The sequence below is a fragment of the Ceratotherium simum genome, chromosome 4 (assembly GCF_057802395.1).
Source record: "Ceratotherium simum simum isolate JZ-2026a chromosome 4, ASM5780239v1, whole genome shotgun sequence".
NCBI classification, from domain to species: Eukaryota; Metazoa; Chordata; class Mammalia; order Perissodactyla; family Rhinocerotidae; genus Ceratotherium; species Ceratotherium simum.
The window spans coordinates 54112963-54135011 of NC_141903.1; positions in this window are offsets into that span (position 1 = coordinate 54112963).

Below are 22049 nucleotides of genomic sequence, written 5' to 3' on the forward strand. Positions count from 1 at the left end.
TGATTTTAGTCATTTTTGAATCTATTTATGTACAGAATTCTTTCAAATGCCAGAAGATACAATGTCGTGGTATTTGCTGATAGTAGCGGCACCCTCAAAGGTTGTATTAAAGATGAGAAAAGTTAGAAGAGGCGAATGTTGGCTGTTGGAGGAAGGAAGGAGCATTAAACCATCTTCTTGTTTAAATTTGCTTTTCTGGGATTACCAGTGAGGTGGGTCCTCCTCCCATTTGTTTGTTCACTGGTTGATTATTTTCTTTTCTAAATTGTCTGTTCCTGTCCTTTGTCTGTTTATCCGTTGGGGTTCATACTGGTTTGCACTTTGATTTACCTGAGCTCCTCAAAATTATTAAAACCTTGTTTGTCGTATTTGCGACAAATATTTGTTTTTACCAGTTGTCTTTTGATTTCAGATATGAAAAAGTTTTGAACTTTTACATAACCAAATCTATTGACCACGTGTTGTGAGACTTCTTATGTTGCGTTTAAGGTTGGAGAGTTTTCCTCTCTCTAGAGATTTGGCAGAGTCACTTCTATTGTTCCAAAGTTTGTAAATTTTGACTCTTTAAAGCATTTAATTCTTTTATCCCCTTGGAGCTTATACTGCTCATCGTTTGAGATATTTATAGAAGCTATTTTTATTACCAAAGGAGAAACTGTTTTAATACCATTTACTGAATTCATGGTACTCCTTTTATCACGTATTAATTTACTCTATACCTGCACAGTCCAGTACAGGAGCCTGTAGCTGTGTGTGACTTTTGAGCAACTGAAATATGGCTAGGCCAAACCGAAATGTTCTGTAAGTGTAAAATACAGACTGGGTTTCAAATACTTAGAACAACAACAACAAAAGAATGTAAAACAACACAATAATGTTTTATTATTTATGATGTGTAGAAGTGATAGTATTTTGGGTGTAATAAAATATCTATAATATGATATATAATATATTAATAATATATAAATAATATAATAAACATTATTAAAATTGATTTCATGTTTTACTTTTAAAATGTGGATATTAGAAAATTTAAAATTATATATGTGGCTCATATTACATTTCTGTTGGACCACTGCTCTATACATTACAGTTTGTTTCTATACAATTGATTTTTTTCTCAATGCTGTTTGGAGATTTAATGATTGTAGCTTTATAATATGTTTTCAGATCTGGTTGAACTAGTTTCTTTCATTTCTATTCTTTATACACTTTATTCTTGTTTATTTTTGCTTGTTGATTCTTCTAGATAATTTAAACATTTTGCTATGTTCCAAGAAAATTAAATCTCCCTGGGACTTTGTTTTAAATCACACAAAACTTGTTCATTGATTTTGAAAGAAGTGACATCTTTACAAGACTGTCATTTTCCCCCAAGGAAATAGCTTCTCTTTTCATTTTTGTCTTCTTTTTTCACATGTCTTGGCAGACTTTGTGTTTTTTTTCATATAAATTATACACATTTGTTCTTTGGATTATCGTTAGGTATCATGTTTTTATTGCTATTGTAAATGTGAGTTGTTATTCCAATACATTTCCTAACTGGTTTATGTTGGTTTATGAAAGGTGACCTTTAAAAATGTACCTTGTAACCATTTTTACTGAGCTTTTAAAAAATTAATTCTAGTAGTTTTTCAGCTGATTCTCTTGAGTTATTCTCCTTTCAAATTAAAACGCCATATCACAGTACGCTCCAAATGACCTTCTATAGTTCTCTCCAAAATTCTAGCTCTAGAAATCTAATTTTTGAAAAAAGTAGAATGTTTAGGTATAAAGTCCTGTTGTTTATTTTAGGTGGAATTTTATCAGAACTTATCTGTAATATTGGAAATCACAGAGGTAGAATGTTTTTCTTGTGTGTCTTTTCTTATTTTCAAGGACTTGATCCATGGACTAGGGAAAATGGTATATGATTCAGAAAGCACAGCTAGTAAATGCACTTAGGACAGTGTGTGCACGTGTGAGCGTGTATAAGACTAGTTGTAAGAAAAAATTGTTGACTTCTGAGAGTTGCCTTCTGCTGGGTGTTTGAAGTTGCATTCATCACCCGAGATAGTTACAATGGCTAGCAGAATATCTCCTCAATTTGAATTTCACCTTGAAACTCTCAGCCTTTTTCTTGGATCTCTGAGAGCCTGGGGCTCAAGTTCCATTCTTGCTACATGACTATAGGAATTCAATTTTTATTTGGTCTTAAACATCTTTCCTTTCTGCTCTCTGCCCATGTCCTTTTACCAATGCCTTTAAACTGCTTTCTTTCTTTTCAGGTAGCATAAATAACATTTTTCTTTTATTTCATTAAAAACTAATAGTTTATTTTTAACAAAAGTCTTTGAGCCCAAAATTGCTCAAGTATTACAATGATTTTAGTCATCTCTGCATCTACTTATATACAGAATGATTTCTAATTGCAGAAGTTATGATGCCATTGCATTGTCTCATAGTAGCCACTGCTGTACAAGGCGAGGAAAGGAAGAGAAGGGCCTGGAGGGAGGGGCACACCTTCATTAGGAAGAGTGTTGTTAATTAACACTTTCAGAGATCAAACCGAAGTAATATAAATCTTTTAAAAGGTAACACATATTTATAGATTAACTTCAACTCTTGCCTTAAGGGGGAAAAAGAATTTTCCCTATTGATGTATTTAACCAGGTTACCTGACTACCTACAACAAAACATTTCCTACTCTCCAGGTAACTGATGGGGCAAAAGACAGGATCCAGACTTTTGCTGTGTTCATGTGGGCGACTCTCCACCACCCTCGTCCCCCAAGCATTCCATCAAGGTGCTGCCACATGGCTGGCAGAAAACGTGAAGGTGACATTTGGAAGCATGAAATTGCTGTTATGTTACATAGTGCGTGTTAAGTGCATGCACTCACACACGCACATACACTTAATGTGGAATGAAGTCTTTACTGAAAAATGTTACATTGACATGGTGCAGGTGTGTGTGTGTGTGTGTGTGTGTGTGTGTGTGATGGTGAAGCTGTACCATTCCCAACTCCTGGGACTTTTATGTAAAGGGAGATTATTTATATGTGGTTGGTGTGTGGAATGTGACTCTCTTGCCAAGCACTCTAGTTGTTTAGCCTGTTTCCTGGGTAATATAATCAGAAAAGCAAAGCCCATAGAATTTAAGGTGTTACACATCTCTTCAGCCCCGAGAAATCACTTTAAATGAGACAAGAATATGTTCATTTGTATTCTAAGCAGAGATGGAAAAATATCTTATAAATTTTTAATCCACCAAGTGGCATGTATTATCCTGAGCTATTGTCCTGGGTCAGGCCGCATCTCGTACCTGCTCATTCTCCATTTGAGAAAGAAGCTGCTGTGGTGCAGAGGTCAGAGCCACTCCTCCCCTCTACTCCCGACCCCACCAAATACTAAAATGGTGAATTTTAATGAAGGGGTAAAATTATAGGAGTTCATTCTTATCCACATCCTCTTCCACCGGTGAGCTTCACTGAGGCAACATGGATTTTTCTTTCCCCTCAGATGAACACTGAACTCAAAAGGTATTTTAAACTGAAAGAAAGAAACAACTCATAGTAAAGAAAGAAAGAAAAATATGTATATAAATTAAAATAGAGTATATTTAAAAACAGAATATATTATATTACAACAGCAAGACCCATGACATTGGCTAACTCTAAGGTATGAAATATTGAAAGCATTATTAATAATTATTTATCAATTATTAATTTTAAGTTATTAATTTATCTTAAATTTAAGCATAATCTTAATAAAATACATCATATTTTTGTAATTAAGTACTTTTGCACAAATAAATCTTTGCTAATTAAATCCAATTTAAATCCAAATATTTACAGTATAAATTCTCAAAGTTACTAAAGAGATATATAATATCAAATTATTAATTTTCTCCTGCCTACTTATTTATGGCCAGAAGTAGGCGATCAAAACATCTTAGGAAATGTTGTAGGTTAGTATGAATATATCTTTCAACCAAAAAGTGAAAGTAAGGATGTAAGGTTCTGGGATTGTTTTCAGCTAGGATCATTTATGTATTTCAGGTATGAAGTTTATGTATTTCAGGTGACTTTGTGTATTTTAGGAAGAGTTTGTGTATTTCAGGGAGAGTTTCTGTATTTCAGGCTTAGCCAACTGGACATGTGTCTGCACTTAATTCTACAGTAAAATAAGACCCTCTAAATAGTTGAGTGGCTAAAATTCTCTTAACCTCTGTCATATACCAAATTCTCGATTGTGATTTAGTGACTTAGAGTATGGTGTAGTGCTACTATATTTAGTTACTCAGACTTTTATTATCAAGTATTTGGGATATTTTCAGTGTGGAGAAGGGTTTCTCTGGGAACACTACTGAAGTAGGAGCCAGGTTGAATATTTCCTGCCTGAAATGTCTTGTTGAGTGATCCTGCCCCTGAAGTTCATTCTGTGAGCTCTGACAATGGCAACCATTAGAAAAACATGCTTTTGTTATAGCGTAGTTTTCTTAAAAAGAAAATAATATTGTCATAATAATAGCAGTTGGCAATAAAACTCAATATGCAGCAAAATATTTTAAAATTGCACTGACTAAAGTTCAGTAGGCATGATGGGTTATGGCATTCTTTTCTGAGAAAGAAGGTCAGCATTTCAGTCATGCCAGAAACTAAGACCTACTGAAGTGTTAGGTCATGGGAACGGCCTGGTCCACGGTAGGAAGGGGAACCCCCTGCTGGCCAAGAGGACCTTTGATGTTTTGCCCTCGCAGGCTCTGCCTCACCTCTATTTCTGCTCATAGACTGAATAACCTCCTAACTAACCTAATTGGTGGTCCAGCACACACTCCTCCTGCTGTTTAGCCCTGATCTGAATGAAAAATGGCTAGATAATTAAGCTCTTTCTTAGCTGCCTCTAGCCTGGCTGGCTGACCCTGCAGAGCCCCTTTGCCATCATCCCCTTAGTTCATTGGGGCGGATTTGTAGCATCCTTACATTGAGGTCTCCTCGTTGGGTGCGTTCATTAGCCCCTGCCTGGTGCCAAGCAAACAGCTCTGTTAACACCAGACATGCCCACATTATTGAAGTGCCATAAATTACATCCCATAGCAGCCTTACACTTGACTGCCTCCTCCCCTTACCTTGTTCACCCCCTTTGACCCCGTTTGAACAGCAGTTCTTTAGCTACATTCTTAACGAGGTTATTTACTCTGCATGCCTAATGAGATTGTACCTTATGTAATAAGTTCTCAGCTTTGAGATATGCCCTGGAGGGCAGACTTTTCAGCTGCTAAAAAGAATTAACCTTTTAGCTGAAGATGGCCCTTATTGCTAGATGTACTTTCCTAGCCTGTTTGTGACCATTTAAGAATGTCACAGTAATAAATGGAGATTTTTACATCTACATGTAGATCAGTTTCGCAAGTCAGAGTAACCAAGGGTGAGTAACAATCTATGCCAGCTGTGTAGTTAAGGATGCCAACTTATTTTTAAAATGACTCTGTACAGTCAACTAGATTATTTATGAAAATGGGAGGAAGGAGTGACAACGATAATCAAAATGCGCTTGTAATTTCAAACCTCATTTGGATGAGTTGTTCAACCCACTCTCTGCCTGCTAGGGGGAAGAAGCAGCAAATGGGTCAGAGAGTGGACACACTAGATTCTCAGGATGTTGAGATTCTTGGGTGTGAAAGAAAATTGTTCTTCGTTTTATAAATATTTACTGAGTTGTTTAGACTGATTTCATAAGTATATCTAGGGCCCAGCACAAGGTAGTGTTCGCCAAATTCTAATTCCCCTCACCCTTAATGGTTCCTGCCTTATTCATATGTGTATGTTGGATGCATTTATTCATATTGATAGCACCTGCATCCCGAATACTCAGTGCTGCCAGACTTCTCTCTCTCTCTCAAATACACACACACACACACACACACACACACACACACACACACACACAATCCACTTCAGATACTATGCACAAAGGAGATGCTCTTACAACCTTACCCACCACCCTTCTGTTCTCTTCTTTTCTTCCCCTTTGTCCTAATGTATTTTCACTTTGTTATTTCTCCTTCTTCCCTGCTTGTCATGGAGTAGAGCACTTGGTCCCAAAGAATGGCATTGAGAAAGGAGGACGAGAGATGGCAGCAAGAAGTAGCATAAAGGCCTTAAAACTTGGCACAGCTGAAGAATTTTTACATCAAAAGGTACCTCTTGAACATGGATCAAGTGGCAGTTGTACTTTGGATGGCACTTGAGGATACAGTCATGATTGCAGGGTGAAGAGAGAGTAGAAAAATTTAACAGAGCCGATTCAGAATTATCTCAAACACAAAATATGAAAAGAGAGTGACTTCACAAAAATACTGCATGAAAAATACTGAGCACGAAACTCTAGTATGCTGCTATGGAGCCCTCACTTAAAATGGAAAAAGACACAGACCCTTGAGCCCTCTAGGCTTTTGCCTGTTTCTCTACAGTGAAGCCGGGTTATAGAATCGAAGGTTTGCTGAGAAGAGGGGAGGCCAGGCCGGGTGGAAGGAAGAAATGACCTCAGCTCAGTGCTGCTGTAGGGAAGGAACTGTATTGGGGCTGCCTGAAGGTTCCTTGGGATTCGTCTGAAATTCTCCTACTCATTCTCTTAAATAAGAGGGTTCCCATGCTAAAATAAAACAATCATGGTTTCCCTAATTTCTATTGAAAGATAAGTTAACGAATAGAAATTTAAGTTGTCAAATCTTTGGCTTTTGCTGCTGCTTATCTATAGTAGAATCTAGAACAAGATGGTGTATAATTTAAACCCAAATGACAGCATTTTAATGTCAACAGATTGCCATTGGGCAGTGCTCTGAGAGACCTCCCTGCTGTCATGAGTCCTGCCATTTTGGAAAGCAAGATGTAGTCGCAAAAGCACAAATTTTGAAGTTAGAGTCTTGGCTTCATACTTAGGCTCTTCCACTTCCTAGCTTGTGCATCTTCAGGAAGCCCCTCCACCTCTCCCGTTTTCACTGAGATGCTGCAAACTGGGTGCTAACAACCAAAGCATAGGGTTGTTTTGATGATTAATTGCAATTATGCATGTTTAAAGTGCCCAGCCCTTACCGTGGGGTGTGATGCATATGCGTGCACAATGTACTTTTCCTCTTTCTTTCTTTACTTTTGCTGAACAAGTAGAAAAACCACAAGTAGAGGAAACACAGTTTTTTAAAGCAATATGATTTCTCGCAAAGTAACCTAGATCAATCTTTTCAAACTTTCATGAAATCTTACCTGAAAGCTCTCTATAAAACAGATAAAATGGAGCTTGCATAGGCACCTGGCACTTTCAGTCTTCAGTTCCCCAAGCAGCATTTACATCGTGTCCTGTGTGAACAGAACCCCGAATTCCTTGCAGAGAATGACCCCTGGAGTTGTGCACTGAGATGCATTCCCTGATATCTCCAGGAACTGCACCAACTCTGTGCCATTGGTAATTTATTAGAATTACTTGCTTTCCCCTATTTGCTTATTTATCTGAGATATTTTAATGTTATCAAAAACTGGATTCACAAAGAATATATCAGAATTCTGCACCACACATTCTCTCTGAAGCCAAAGGGAGAGAAGCACATGCTTAGGGGATTCTGAAGCACCAAGTGTTTGGACCCAAGTTATACACAAAATTACCTGGAGGCATTTCATTGTGAGAAAGGACATTCTACTTTTAAGCAATGTGAGCTAGCTATCAGCGCATTTCTCAAAGATTATTGCTGGTCCTTGGGTATACTCTGATGCCTGAGGTCAAGATGAACTAGAATATTTACTCAAATCCCTGGCATGTAGAGCATTTCCTGCTGATAATTTGTAAACAATAGATTTTAATAGAAAGTTACAGAAAAAGTTTCTTAAATAACTGAGCTCTCTTCTCTGTGCTCATTGATGCTTAACTTGATGGAGCATCAGCACCCAGAATATTAAATCCTTTTTCCACAATTAGGTTGTGCGCTTATGCATACTAACAAGGTGTGAGTGTGGGATGTTTATTTTCTTCCTGAGGATTATAAATTCTTTTGGCAGGTACTGTCTTTTTCTATTTCACTGTGTAATATGTGCCCAGAGGCAACTGTTCTTTGCAAGTGCGTCCTCCAAACAACAGAAATCAATGAAGTTAAAGAATGTCCTGAAATGTATGTCTCAGATATGTTGCATTTTCCCTCACTAACACATGCACCAACCACTGGGTTGGTCCTCCTGCATCTGTTATATTTATTACATTGGTTTTAAAAATAGATCCTTTATTTTTTTAATCACTTAAAAAAGAGAAATGAAAATTAGTAGAGTATAGAATGCCGTACTTTGTTTTTGATTTGGGACGAATACTTAAATGTCTAATGGAGGAGCCAAATTTTAATCCTAAACTGCAGTTGACAATATTTTGAGATTTGGAAAATGTCCTTATGCTCTCATTGTCTTTGATTTTTGTTTGTTTGTTTGTTTGCTTGTTTTGCTTATGCCCATCTCATTGTATCTACGAACTGAAGTAAAGGTCTTGACTAGCAGTTCCTTTGATGTTTCCAACCCAGTCCAACGCAATCCAATTACCCAGGGTAATTGAATGAGAGATCACACCTCTGGAGCCTGATTGCTGGATCAGAGAGCTTTGAGCCTATTCTTATTCTCAGGAGGGGAGCAGTCCTGGGTTTCAGAGAGATACGGAGCAAAAGGAAGAAGGAAAAGAAAAAATTTCCATGTCTCCAGATTTTCTGAATCCAGTGGCCCGTATGACTGTACCAGCTGTTTACAAGCGATCAGAGCTATGTTGTGGATATTTAAGTCGACACCCACCAGTGCAGTTCCATCAGATATTTCCTTTTCATCTTTATAATTTGAAATTGAAAGCAATGGTATGCTTTACTCTCTCATGACTTAGTAAGAGATGCTTCATAATTGTCTGCTAGGCATCCGAGGTTGGGCTTCCTCAGTTGTGGTAGAGGCTGTGTGCTTACTACTTGCAGTACATCAATTTGACATATTGGTTATTTGCTTCCTCCACTCTGCTAACCACAGTGGATCTCAGTCCTTATCTGCGAAACAAAGAGAAGTGATTTGAAATGAAAATGAATATTAATAATCTATCACATAGGTGCCTGCTAGCTATAATTCATTCTGAGTAAAGCTGGTGAGGACTCTGAACACATGCCTGAGAGTCTTCATAATGTGACCGATTCTGTCACACAAAAGCAGCTGTGCACAACTATATCCCAGCAAGCTTGAACGTGTGTCTGTCTACATCTTTTATAGGAACGTTATTTTCTTGTGTCTGATATCACCAAAAATAAGCATATCATCCACTGGGACAGGGTCATAGTACTGTCATAGAGATAGATTTTGGGGTGTGGTGGTGTTATACCTCTACCATGGGTGGCAACATGTTTTAAATAAAGGCCTGATAATTCTTGACATTGTCCTCATTTTGTAGATGAGTAAGTTGGAAGTTGTGTGGAAATAGTGCATGTCATTGTTTATATATATATCAAAATTGCATGTTTAGGGAAAAGGTCAAGTTTCTTTTTCTGAGGTTGCATTCAGAGGTCAAGAAAGAAAAGTAGAAACACTTAACTTATTAGCAAAGAAATAGATTCAATGGTGGTTGGGCTTTAGTTAGGGAAGAGGATTCTAGGATGAGTTGGGAGAGTTAGGTGCCAGAAGATTTGGATGGGATAAAGGTGGGGAGAGGACTGTCCTCAGAGTGTCTCATGGCCCCAGGGAAATCATGTACCCTCCTGTCTCTTCTGTGCAGAGAGTCACAATTCTTTTTCCTCAAGGCAAGAAGGAAATGTGTGGAACAGAAAAATGGTGCCAGGGAGGTACAGGCAACACGGAGAAATCTGAAGGTAAATCTTTGCAGGTTGTTAAAGGCCCAAGAAAAGTTTGTGTGGTGGACAGCTTGAGGTCCTGAGGAAATTCCAGTCCTCTGCAATAGAGCAAGTAACCATAACAATAAAAATGACAGAGATAGCAGCAGCAGCAATGATAGTATGGAGAGCTGACATTTATGGAGCAATTTCTAGGTGTAGGTTACTGTGATAAGCATTTGATATGCATAATCTTATTTAATACAGTAGGCACAGAAAGATGATATTATTATACCCATTTTACAAATGAGGAGATTGAAGTATACAGAGGTTAAATCGCTTGCTTAAGGCCACAAGACTAGTATTAATAATAAGTTAAATTTAATCAAAAAGGAACCAAATTGCTCTTAGGTGTTTGTAGCTCTGTAGTTTTTTCTGGAAGAGTAAAGCAGTGATTCTCAATCTTGACTTTGCTTTAGAATCATTTGGGGGCTTTACAAACTGGTGCCTGATCCTACCTCCCAGACATTCTTTAGTTGATCTGGGGTGTGACATGGAGTTTTAAGAGCTCCCCAGGAGATTCTAACATGGTGGCCAAGCCGAAAATTCCTGCTCTAGAGTAAGTTCTCTTCTGTTTTTCTCTAGACTTTCATTTGATTTCATCACTTAATTTAATCATTATTTGTGAACATTTTATTTATTGTCTGATACCTTGTTTTGTCTGTCCCTCCTAGCAGAACATGGGCGCTGTGAAGGCACAAACCATGCCTATCTTATCCACTCCTGTATCCTCAGAGTCTGTATAGTGCTGGGTAAATGAAAATGAATGTGTCATTTCTCTGTAAAAAGTTAATCACCAATCACAAAGTATCCATGCTTCAGTTTTTAAAGCCAGCATTTATCACTTTTATTGAAATAGTAATTTACTTAAGATGTGAGGGGTGCTGGCAATTTCTCCTTATAAGTGACCACATAAGGCAGTCAGGTGGAGGAAGAGATGAGGAGAAAGAGAAAGAACAGGAGCCCAGTGAGGTCAGTGGTGTGGAAGTGGGCTCCTGAGAGGAGCATTCTTTACACAAGGATTTTTCAGAATGAGAAGTGGGCTTCTATTTGGTTTAAAATGACGTTTTTTAACTTCGATCTAACTTTTGATTCAAGCTCTTAAATTCAATGTAAATGAGGAAACTTGATAGACCCTGCAGGATGGATGAGACAACCTGGGTAGAGAACCTTTGGTTTATCCAACGCTGCAGGGAAAGGATCTGCTGCCATAAAGTGCAGGCTGGCGTGGGCTGGGCTGGGCTGGGCAGGGCAGGGGATCGTCAGAAGCAAGGCTCTCCTGTGCCTACTTTAGTTCTGGACTAGGTGATTAACATAACCAAAAGGCATCTTCAACCTGGAGAATAATTCAGGCCCAACAGCTCATCAATCTGCTGTTGCTTTGCAGAGCAAAAATTTAATACATAATAAATAATTTTCCACTGCCTCAAAAGGAAGGGAAATTTCTGTGTAAAAATATTTCCAGTTTTAAGGTTAACCATCATCACACCATTAATGCTTGATCATACACTTAATTTGAAAGCCAAATACTGAAGATTTAAACTGAAATTTTACCTATAAAATGAAATGAGTGACTTGGTAAGTTGTGGTCGCTGCATGTAGATTCAATACTTGCAAAGAGAGGATGTGGAGAAGGAGTTGGAAGTAAAGCTGAGTGGGAACACGTGGAGTCAGGGAATGTGTTTATATAATTAGTGTCATGGACTATTTTTGATTTTATTAACGGACATTTTAATAATACTTAGTATGTACCAGGCACTGCTATGAGCACATTACAAATATTAACTCATTAAATCATATCCACTCAATGAAGTAGATACTATTGTTATCATTCCTGTTTTGCAGACAAGGAAGCAAGGCACAGAGAGGTTAAGTAACTTGAAGATCACACAGCACATGAATGATACAGCCAGGACTCTAACCTCTGCTGTCTGGCAATAGAGCCTGTGTACCTCACCACTGTGTATATTGCCTCTCTAGGAAAATGCCTCCCAGATCCACGTGTTCTCTTCTTAAAGCTGAGAGACTGCTTCCTAAAGAAAAAGGCCATTCTTGTCACTTCAATTGAAAAGTTCCATGCCCAAGAGGAAGATGAAAAATTTTTTTTTTTTAACTCAGGAAGAGTTGCCCTGAGCTAACATCCCTGTTCCCGGCCTTCCTCTATTTTGTATGTGGGTCACTGCCACAGCATGGTGATGAGTGGTGTATGTCCGTGACCAGGATCCGAACCCATGAACCCCAGGCCGCCAAAGTGGAGCTTGCCAAATTTAACCACTATGCCATGGGGCCGGCCCCAGATGAAATTTTTAAGATTGCTGAATGGTGACAAGTGGCACCATAGGTATATTCTGAAGGAATGGCCATTCTGGCCATCAGACATACACTCATCTGACCAGCCCTCCCATCCATGGTAGGGTGGTTAAGACCAGAAAGGCAAACTCAAATGTTTGTTTGCATCTGTGTTAAAAGAGAAGGAAAAAATCTGTGAGAGGGATACAGAAAGAATGGCCTCTAGGAAGTTGCTGAGATGTGTGGATAGGTGGAGACTCACTTTGCCTCATATATTTTCTGGGCTGCACAAATTTTTCTTTTTCAATACTGTGCAGTATTCATAGTATTTTCAATGAAAAGGGATATAACTTGGTAGATGTATCAACTGGGGTAAGACTGGAGTCAGGGAGACTGGGTGGCTTTTGCAGTAATACATGTAGAAACTGTAAGCATCTGCATAAGCAGAGAGAGAGTAGATCAGGACAGGAGGGTTTGGCTTGGGGGGCTGTTAGGGAGAAATAAGCTTTAGTTGTTGGTGACTTGTGAGTTCTACCTCGTTGGGCTACACACTCGCTGATGGGAAGGTGAAGCGTATCTGGCAGGTTTCTGCCATGGGCCACAAGCGCTGGTGATGATAGAGCAGATGGAGGCTGAGGAGATTTGGGAGAAAGGGGTGCCTCAGTTTAGGATATGTTACATCTGCCCATTGGGCGTCTGTTAGAGTGGGAGAACCGAGATGCGTAATCTTAATGCCAGGTGGCATTGCTCCCTGATGCACATGTACTTGTTGGGATGCTGAACCCTGGATGGGCCTCATTTTGACATCTTGCCAGTAGGAAATGTCCATAGGAGGCAGACTTTGCCTATCCAAGCTGACAGACATTTTTGCATTATACACGTCTTTAGGTCTAACAGGAGAATTAGGTGTCATAAATTAAAATACATATGATTAAGTATTTTTTTAAGCTGTGGTTAATCAGATCATGACAAAGTTAAATGAATAAATTTTAAACTCTCATTAATGTTTCTAATGCTAAGCATTTACAGTTAAAATCAATATTTTTCTCAAAGTAATGACTCTAGATGCTGGACTATATCATTTAAGCATAAAACTTTCTGTGATAAATGTGCTTTGGGAAATGATTTCACATCTAACTTATCTTTTAGGAAGAGTGGAAAAGTTAAAGAGTTTGGACAAAACCGCATATAACAATTTATTATTTTATGTAGAAATAAATTTTTTCCATAATAAATGTGCATTTAAAATATTGTGAAAGTATGAATTCTATAATACTGTATGAATTCTGAGAAGACAAGAAAAATGATTGTTAATCAACTGTTGAATTAATGTTTATTATAACTCGCAATTTATATTTATCAAAATTATGATGGAGTAGAATTGTGTATTTTATATGCTATCGTACTTTGAGGCCCCTCATAGAAGTAATGTGTTAGCATTAAAAGGAACATCCTTTTAATATGGAGCTTAACCATTTTACGGTTCTTTCCATTCTTAGTTTCCCTGAGAGGGTCTAAAGCACAAGTTCTGTCTGCCTGCAAGGAAAAGGGAATTTGGAAAGTTTGTTTAGTGTAATACCTAAGAGTGTGAGCTCTAGAGACAGACTGCATAGGTTCAGATCCCAGCTCCAGCACTTAGTAGCTGCATGGTCTTGGGCAGATTGTTCAGTTTTTGTGGCCACAGTTTCCCAATCTGTAAAATGGGAATAAAACTTATACCAGCCTCTAGTAGACGTGGGAATTAAATAAGTTAATATATATAAAGCAATTAGGACAATGCATACATATGGTAAATGTTCAATTAACATCATATATTATTATTCGGTTTTGACTAATAATAATATCTCAAGATCTTAGACTCAAGATCTTGGAATAATGTGCTATCAAAACCTATTATGAAAGACTAAAGAGAGAGAATGATAACAGCTCAAACTTGTTGAGTGCTTACCGTGTGTCAGGCTCTTTTCTAGGCACTTTGCATGGACACTTTTAGTATATGTCAAGAAAGAAGAAAGAAAAAGGAATTAATAGGCATAGAAGAAATGTCTTAGATAAACATGATGGAGAAGAATTTTCCCTATATCTAAAAGATCCCCTAAGTTGGTGTGAGAGACTGGCTGTGGTAGGAGAGTGGCCTTGGGTCCAGCTTCCTAGCAGCACTGCCCTGAGAGAAATGACTGATTGGTGCTTCTGGGCCCATGAGATCATAGGCACTTTTGTAAAAGATTCCTGGTGGAAAGATTTCCATCATGGAAACATCAAAGGACCATCAAAGTAGGGTCACTGTTCCAACTCGAGTCGTGTCCTGCAGATTGGACAGCTGTCACTAGAGGGCGTACTGCCCATGTTTGCACATAAGGACTAGGCTAGCTCTCCTTTCCATGGACATCTCTGGAAGATTTCATTTAGAAATCTAGAGCAGTCCTTCTACCCGGAGAGGTACCTGCCCAGTACAGTACAGAGACTGACCTACTCCATGTGTACATCCATCCTCTTCTCACAGCAATCCAGCATAAGACCAGAAAGAGTAGCGAGGCCCTGATCACTCAGAGGGGTGGGATGGTGATATTGTGGAGCTGAATTGAAGCCTCATAAACTCACAGCTCAAGGTTAAAGATCCCTACAGTGCATTAATATTTGGTGTATATTTGTTCTTATTTCAGACTTAAAAAAGTATACTATGTCCTATAGCAAGACAGAAGAGGTAGTTTCTATACTTATAGTTCCCTAAGTCTGTGTGAACCTAGGCAAGTCATTTAGTATGTTACCCATTTTCATCATCTGAAGAATCAAGGGGTTGGATTATAAGATGATGTAAAAAATTTCTAACAGTTATGAATACTCTGTGACTTAGAACTCAATTTGATGATTTTGAATGCTTATGGAAGATCGTGGTTAAATCTTTGAAGCAAGATTGTAACATAAGGCTATGATTTGCAGACTGACTGGGATGACAGCTTATAAAAGGCAAGAGGCTCTTGGAGCAGCCTTTGGGGATGGGGGTAACAAGTTGGTCAAGGAAGGAAAAACAATAAGCTGGAGAATGGAAACAGGATGTTGACTGCTAGAGAAAATAATTAAGGTCCTTACCCTCTGGTGACATCAGGCAGGGGTTTGGAAATCTTTGTGCCTTGGGTGGATTTGCAGGATGATATTTTGTGGACTAAACTCAATAATTTACAGCTTATTTCTGTTTTCCTTAAGTTATTTGATCTTCTTAACCCTGAGAACTTAAAGAAGAATAGAAAGCTATGCATTGGGTGCCTGCACAAAAGGGAAACGATGGAAAGAGTGGCAGAAATAGTTTCGTAGCTTCCTGGTCCCCAGGTTCTTGGCTCCAGGATGTAGGCGTTCACAAATCCAGAAATACTTTCTTTAGGGAGGCGTGTGGCATAGAATGAAGAGATATTAATCACTCCTTGTGGACTGTGGTTATAGCTGTGTGAGTGGCACATATAACTGTGACCTTGAAGAGAACCACGGAATAGAAATGGGTCTCAGGGGATAGATATCATGCCAGCTGTAGCAACTGTGACTCTCCCAGCTTCTGTGCATTGGAGTAGAACCGTCTTCTCACTGATTTCTCTTCTCTAGAACATCAAAAGTGGATATTTATCTCTCATTGTTTTATTTCTTCCTCAGACTCATAAAATGGAGAATGCATCTAATTACTTTCTTTTACATAGGGATATAATTTTTATAAATTTAAAATGCACTTTTTTGGGGGTTTGGTTTCAGTATATCAGTAGAGAGTAATCCTTTGTTATATAATACTTTTTAGATTTTTCACAGTATTATAGTATTTTTTTTTTAACAAAAGGGAGAGATAAAAAAATCTGTAGAGGGATGTTTCCTTGCCTAGGCTGGAATCTCTTCGATATTTCCTTACTCTAAACTTCTGAGGCAGAGGTTCTCAAACTTTCTCCGATCAAGGTGACCTTAGTGTTTCAGTACATCTTTTTATAGTACACTTAGGCCAAAAGAAAGACCTAACAGTTCCATTTAAATAGTTAGGTCCAAACAACTTAAGTATTTATACTCAACAACTTAATAGCCATTTGAAAAAATAATATACATGAATTGAAAATTTTTAAAAATTTTATGCTTAAATAACCAAATTACTTACTAATAGGATATGTGTATCTGTTTGGCAATTCCCAGTTTCTCAAACTTTGGAATCAGGTTGAATGACGCTCACTTCTTGTTCCATATTGATTTTCATGAATTACTTTCTTTTTATCATAGCAACTGCCCCAAACTTAGCTTTGCAAAGATGTAACCATCATCAAAAGGAATATAGAGTGACCTAATGTTGAAACTATGAACTATCTCCAGCTAGGACTTTATGCTATGTCTGAAAGACGTCAAATATCAGAATGTTTTCTTCAAAAATTTAAAACACCTGAGATCACTGCAGTGTCCCAGGGTGCCTTGGTGCACAGTTTGGGAACTGTGACTCTGAGGTTAGATAATGGAACTTAAAAAGTGGAATTTAAAGAAATTCTCCTGCAGTAGAGATTTAGTTAAACAACTAACAACTTCTCCACAGCCTGTCACTGTCCAGATGGTGGGAAGTTGAGAAATTACTTTGAGGAATTAAATTTGAGGAACCAGGAAGGCAGGTGTGGTATTAGCAAGGAGAAAGGATGATGGCTTTCTTGGGAAGGAGCTGAGAGAAAATTCTTGGCTTATTCTGACTCGAGGAATACAGTGATAGTCCTAGGAAGACAGAGCCAAGTTCACTCCAAGTGTCCAGCCTCAGTGATTGCTGGCGAGGAGAATGAATTTTACACACACAAAGTGAGCAGAGTCAAAGTGTCTATAGAGCTTCTCAGTGTAATGTTTGATATGTGCATTATAAAAAATTTCATGCTACTTAAACTCACTAGAGTTTGTGAGTTTGGTTCTCTTCCCTGCATTTCATGTAACCCCACAAGTACAGGGAAAGGGATGATATGTTATCTGTCGGCATTCCTTATAGGATTCAGGTGTTATGTTTTAATAGTATTTGCTGTTCTAAAATAGCATTTCCGGAAGTGTGTCCATGGGAATTAATTGGTGCTATTTAAAAATAATGTTCTGTAGTTAGGTATGTTTGATGAATACCGGATTAAGACAAATTAAGCAAGGCTTCATTGAGCCTTTAATATGGTAGTGAACACTGTCAAGCTTCAAGAGGAGAAATAATAGCGTTATGTGTTCTCCAAGATTCGTTGACCAAGGAAACTTTTTATATTGAAAGAAACAGTTTATGAGACTCATGTTTCATAGAATACCCTTAGGGAAAAATAGCTCCAAAGGATCTTTTTAACCTGTATTTTTTTGAATTAATATTTGAGTAGATATTTGTTGATCAGGTCTCTGATTTATCTGATATTGTCTTCTAGGTAGGATTACAACTTCCAGCTCTAATATTATATCTATGGCAAAGTCCAATCTGTTTTAAATTGGTTCTTTTGCATACCGGTTTTCTGTAAGGCACTATGGTTAAATTATGGATCATCTGTGTAGTATTATTGGGTTACCAATATACTAATGCTGAGTTCTGTCTGTAACATAATCTAGAATTTATTGACAATCTCCTTGCAAGTGAATGCTTCTAGTCATTAGAATATAAGAATACATATTTACTTCCATGTATCTGTAAAGTCTCTAAGACTATTAATAAATGCATGTTTTTCCCTTAAAGTCTTAATTATATTTTGTATCATATAAGTTTGGGGCCCCCCATTAAAAACAAAACAAAACAAACCTTCCTCATTTCAAGTTTTAGACTAGTTGGGAAAACACAGAGAAAATATGGAGACCAAAATATCACAAAATATAACAGATATGGTTTAAAGTCTGTTAGCTAAATGGTCAGGTTAATATTGAACACCAAAATTGGACAGATTTAACCATTCCGTTCAAGTTAGCATTAGAGTGAGGCAGGCTTCTCCCTGCAAGGATAGGCTCTGCACAATTCATGCCATGTGGGAGTAGAGAAAAATGTGTGCTTTCCACAGATAAAGCCCATTCTACAAAAGAAGGATGAGGCTGAGCCTAGCATGCTTCTGAGTGTTCTGCAAATTAACTGATCTCTAGGAATAGAGTGAGTCTGGGCCAGCAAGAGATCAGGGATTACACTGATTAGCACCCTTCACAGGAGGGAAATGTCAGGAGTAGGGAAGAAGTATTTCCAGTAACATCTGAGACTTAGTAAGAAAGGCTCAGAGAGTCCCTGTTTGGTGCTGAGATCATCTCACTGTTTAGAGACTTCTAATTCATGACTCACTGTATTTTTAAGAATTAAGTTTTGGAAAGCTTGCTTTTACCATTCCAAACTCTTACAGAAAGCAGTTATGTATCTAATCTTTTGTTTATGGTGGTGAGTAAGGACCTACTCACTCTAAATCAGACAAAGAACAAGCTCTAGCTACAAATAACTGAGATGAAAAGAAATGGAAATGACTGCCTTATGCTTATAAAAACGGCGATCATGAGATTTCATGTTAATGACTATAAGGGCACAGTATTTGGCTTCTATGGTTCTTTTTCCCACAGAAAGGATGTCCAGCCTGGTGTTGATGGGAAAGCAAATCAAGAGCACACTACTATATGCGAATAGAATGGGTTCCTGCGCTTGGAGTCAGGCACACTGCAGCTCTCAGCACGGCTACCAAGGGGGATGTGTCATTGCGCATGCTCACTCCGGTAACCGTGGGCCCCCTCATCTGAGGCGGGGACGCCAATGCCTAGGTTCTCATTCCACCCGAAGGCAATTAAACACCTTGTTTAGGACTCGTTTTAAATTGGCTAGGTCTCTTTTTAAAATAAAAACAACCAAGCTCGGGGGAAGGATGATTTAACATTATGAAAGCAATTTGAAGGGCTTTTGATGTAAAACAGTACTAGAGGAGCTAGAACCCTGGACACCTGGGAAGATTTGGTTTCCAAGTTAAGAATTCAGGGCAAGTTAGAAGAGGAGTCGGTCCACGCCTGGAATAGGAACCTAGAGTTAGAAACAGCATTTGTTATTAGCTGCTGAAACTTAATAACAAAACTAATAGTAGTCCAGATATTTTTATTTCTTTACATCTCGTTTTAATTGAATTCTTTAAAAATATATAGAGACTAAGAATACTGTTCAAAATAAATTTTCGTGGGCTTAATGTTGAGGCTTTTATTATTATTATTTTTTTAGGTGGAAAGGATTATTGAGTAGCAAAAATATCCCTTCTTCTCTGTTCTCTTTTTTTCTCCTGCTCAGTTCACCACACTTATGGCAGTACTGAATATACAAATTTTAATGCCATAAGTGTGCACCCTTCCTCTTTCTGATGGCTGCATATCCAAACAATAGACAAAATATCTAAGCAAAAATAGATATCTTCTTGAGTGTGGAGTTTTCTGTCTCCAATATATATAATGACAACATATGCCTAAATTGTGCGAGTAAGGGTTTCTAGGAATTGAAATACCAGACATATAGCCATGATTATTTTTCTGGATAAATCTAGAGAAAATAAATTGATTTCTTTAAAGAAATGAGGAAAACTCAAAAAGGGGCTTCTTTCAGTAAATACTTTATTAAAAAAATCTTATTTACGGTAATAGAGGTAAGGGCTAGTTAGTTGAAGACTTGAGGGAGTCCGTTTCTGTAGAAGTGAATTCTCAGAGTGCAGGGTTGCTGCAAGAAGGAAGAGCTGTGAGTTTTTGATACCTAGATTTGAATATGGGAGTGGTTAATTTTGAAAAGTTGTCTGAACCAGGGCTTGACCCATAGAGTGGGGACTGGAACAGAGCTGGAAGGATCTCACTTCTCCTACACGCTGGTCAGTGACACAAAATCAAGCATGGAAACAGGAAAAAGTGGTTTTGAAGAAGAGGCAGTTCAAGCCACCCACGATCACTTTGAAAAACTTTCAGCATTCATCTCAGGAAATGACCCTTCACATTTCTTGTTCACATTCTGGCTCGCAGCCCAGAAGTGGGGGATCAAGGAAGATGATTATAAAACTCAGAACTTGCTTGAGTAAGGCCAGATTAGTTTGCAAGTTCAATACTAAATTGGGTCGGTGGTGTGGTGGGATGGAGGTGATGGGGAGCAGTGGGAAGGGGAGTTGTCATGATAGTGATGTTTTTTGTTTTTAAAAATAGTGCTTAGAAAGTATTACAGTCTTTTGAGAGTTTATTTTGACTAACTGAAACAAATTATAAAATGCTTCAACTTTGATACATTTATGACACAATTTGAGGTAAGATGGATGGAAATGTTAAATCTGTGGGTGTCAGGTGCTCAAGTGGTTATCTGAGTCACAGAAATCATGGCTTCACAGTGGGATACACTCTACCCACTGTCCAGTCCAACTAATACACTTTGCAGTTGTGGAACTCACATCTTAGAGAAGTTCGATTTCCAAAAACCTTACCATGACTTTATAGAACAACCAAGACTAGCACGTGAGTTGTTTGTCTTGGCATTTGGTGCTGTCCTTGTTCTGAAAGGCCATAAAACAGTGGTACCGTAACGTTGCATTATAGGCTACGACATGGCATCTACGGCAGCGGCCACAGAAGTTGATCTCTTGCTGAAATCAAATGAATTTGATTGCAAAGTGCCCAAGTCTCTGTGGATCTAAAGGTAGTACTTTACATAATAGGATTTCTTTGGATAAATTTTTAAAAAGTTGAGTAGCAACCACTTTTCTCAAAGTTAAGTAGGAAATTTTTTATCAGTGGGTCAAACAGGTCACCTGGAATGGTGATATCTTATTGAATGAGATAGCATTTCTGCCAAACCTAATTAGTTTACCTTGCGCCCTGTCTTTGACTGCAAGTGATAACTAAAAGCACTTCTGTGAGCTTGTGGTTAGCTCACCGGGGTATGCATTGTGCAGATCCTGCATCTGTCAGTAAATGTGTCTGAAATCATAGCTTTGGATTTGGCAGGACAGCCCTAACAACCCGACTTTCCTGTGGGGTCGGGATGTAGATTCTGTGCAGATGGGAAGCGCTCTCACTCTTGGCTCATACAATGGACTTGTGAATCCTTTCCTTCCAAGGATCTGACCAAACTACCAAATTGCAGGTTTCCTTTAAGTGAAATTCAGCCTATTCCATATTAACTTCTGACACATTTTATTGAACTCTGAGACATTTGGTTTTAGAGCCTGTGAATTGCAAAGCTATTCATATGGGTGATTACTATAAGAAGAGGGAGCTCGGGTCTGGTGTAGAAAGGGATGTTGAGGGTTATATTAAAGTCAGCTCAAGACTTTTTGCAATGAAGCCTTGGGAGAGATAGTTTGCTGAGGGAAAATAGAGTGGGGGTGGGAGAGGAATCTAGGAGGGGGAGAGGAAGCAAGGAGAATGAATAGAAAGAGACAATAATTGTTGTAGTAATTAGAGTCCTGTTGATTAAGTATTTCTAGTCTCCTTACCTGAGAAAATGGAAAGGCAATTCCATTTTTTGATGTTAGCCTTGGCCTTGTGGCTTACTTGGCTAATACGACATGAGTGTACATGATATGTGCCATTTCCAGGCAAAAACATAAAGACTGTGGTTCTCCACGTTTCCTTCTTTCTGCTGTAATCGTGGAAGTGCCTGCTGAGATGAAGCCCTGTCAGCTTGATCGCTGAGTGACAATAATGAGCAGAGGCCCTCTGCCAACCTGCATTGGACATGTCGTGTGAACCACGTTGAGGTATTGAGATATTGTTCCCATAGCATAACCTAACTTAGCCCATCTAACACAGAAATTAGGACCTATAAAGACGGAGCTGGTATAACAAAACTATGAAATAGGTGGCATTGGCCTAGCTGCTGCATAGCAAAGAAACTTGTCAGAAGCTGGAAAGACCATGATCCATATTATATAGTGGCAAAACAGTTGGTTGAAGTGTTGCTTGCA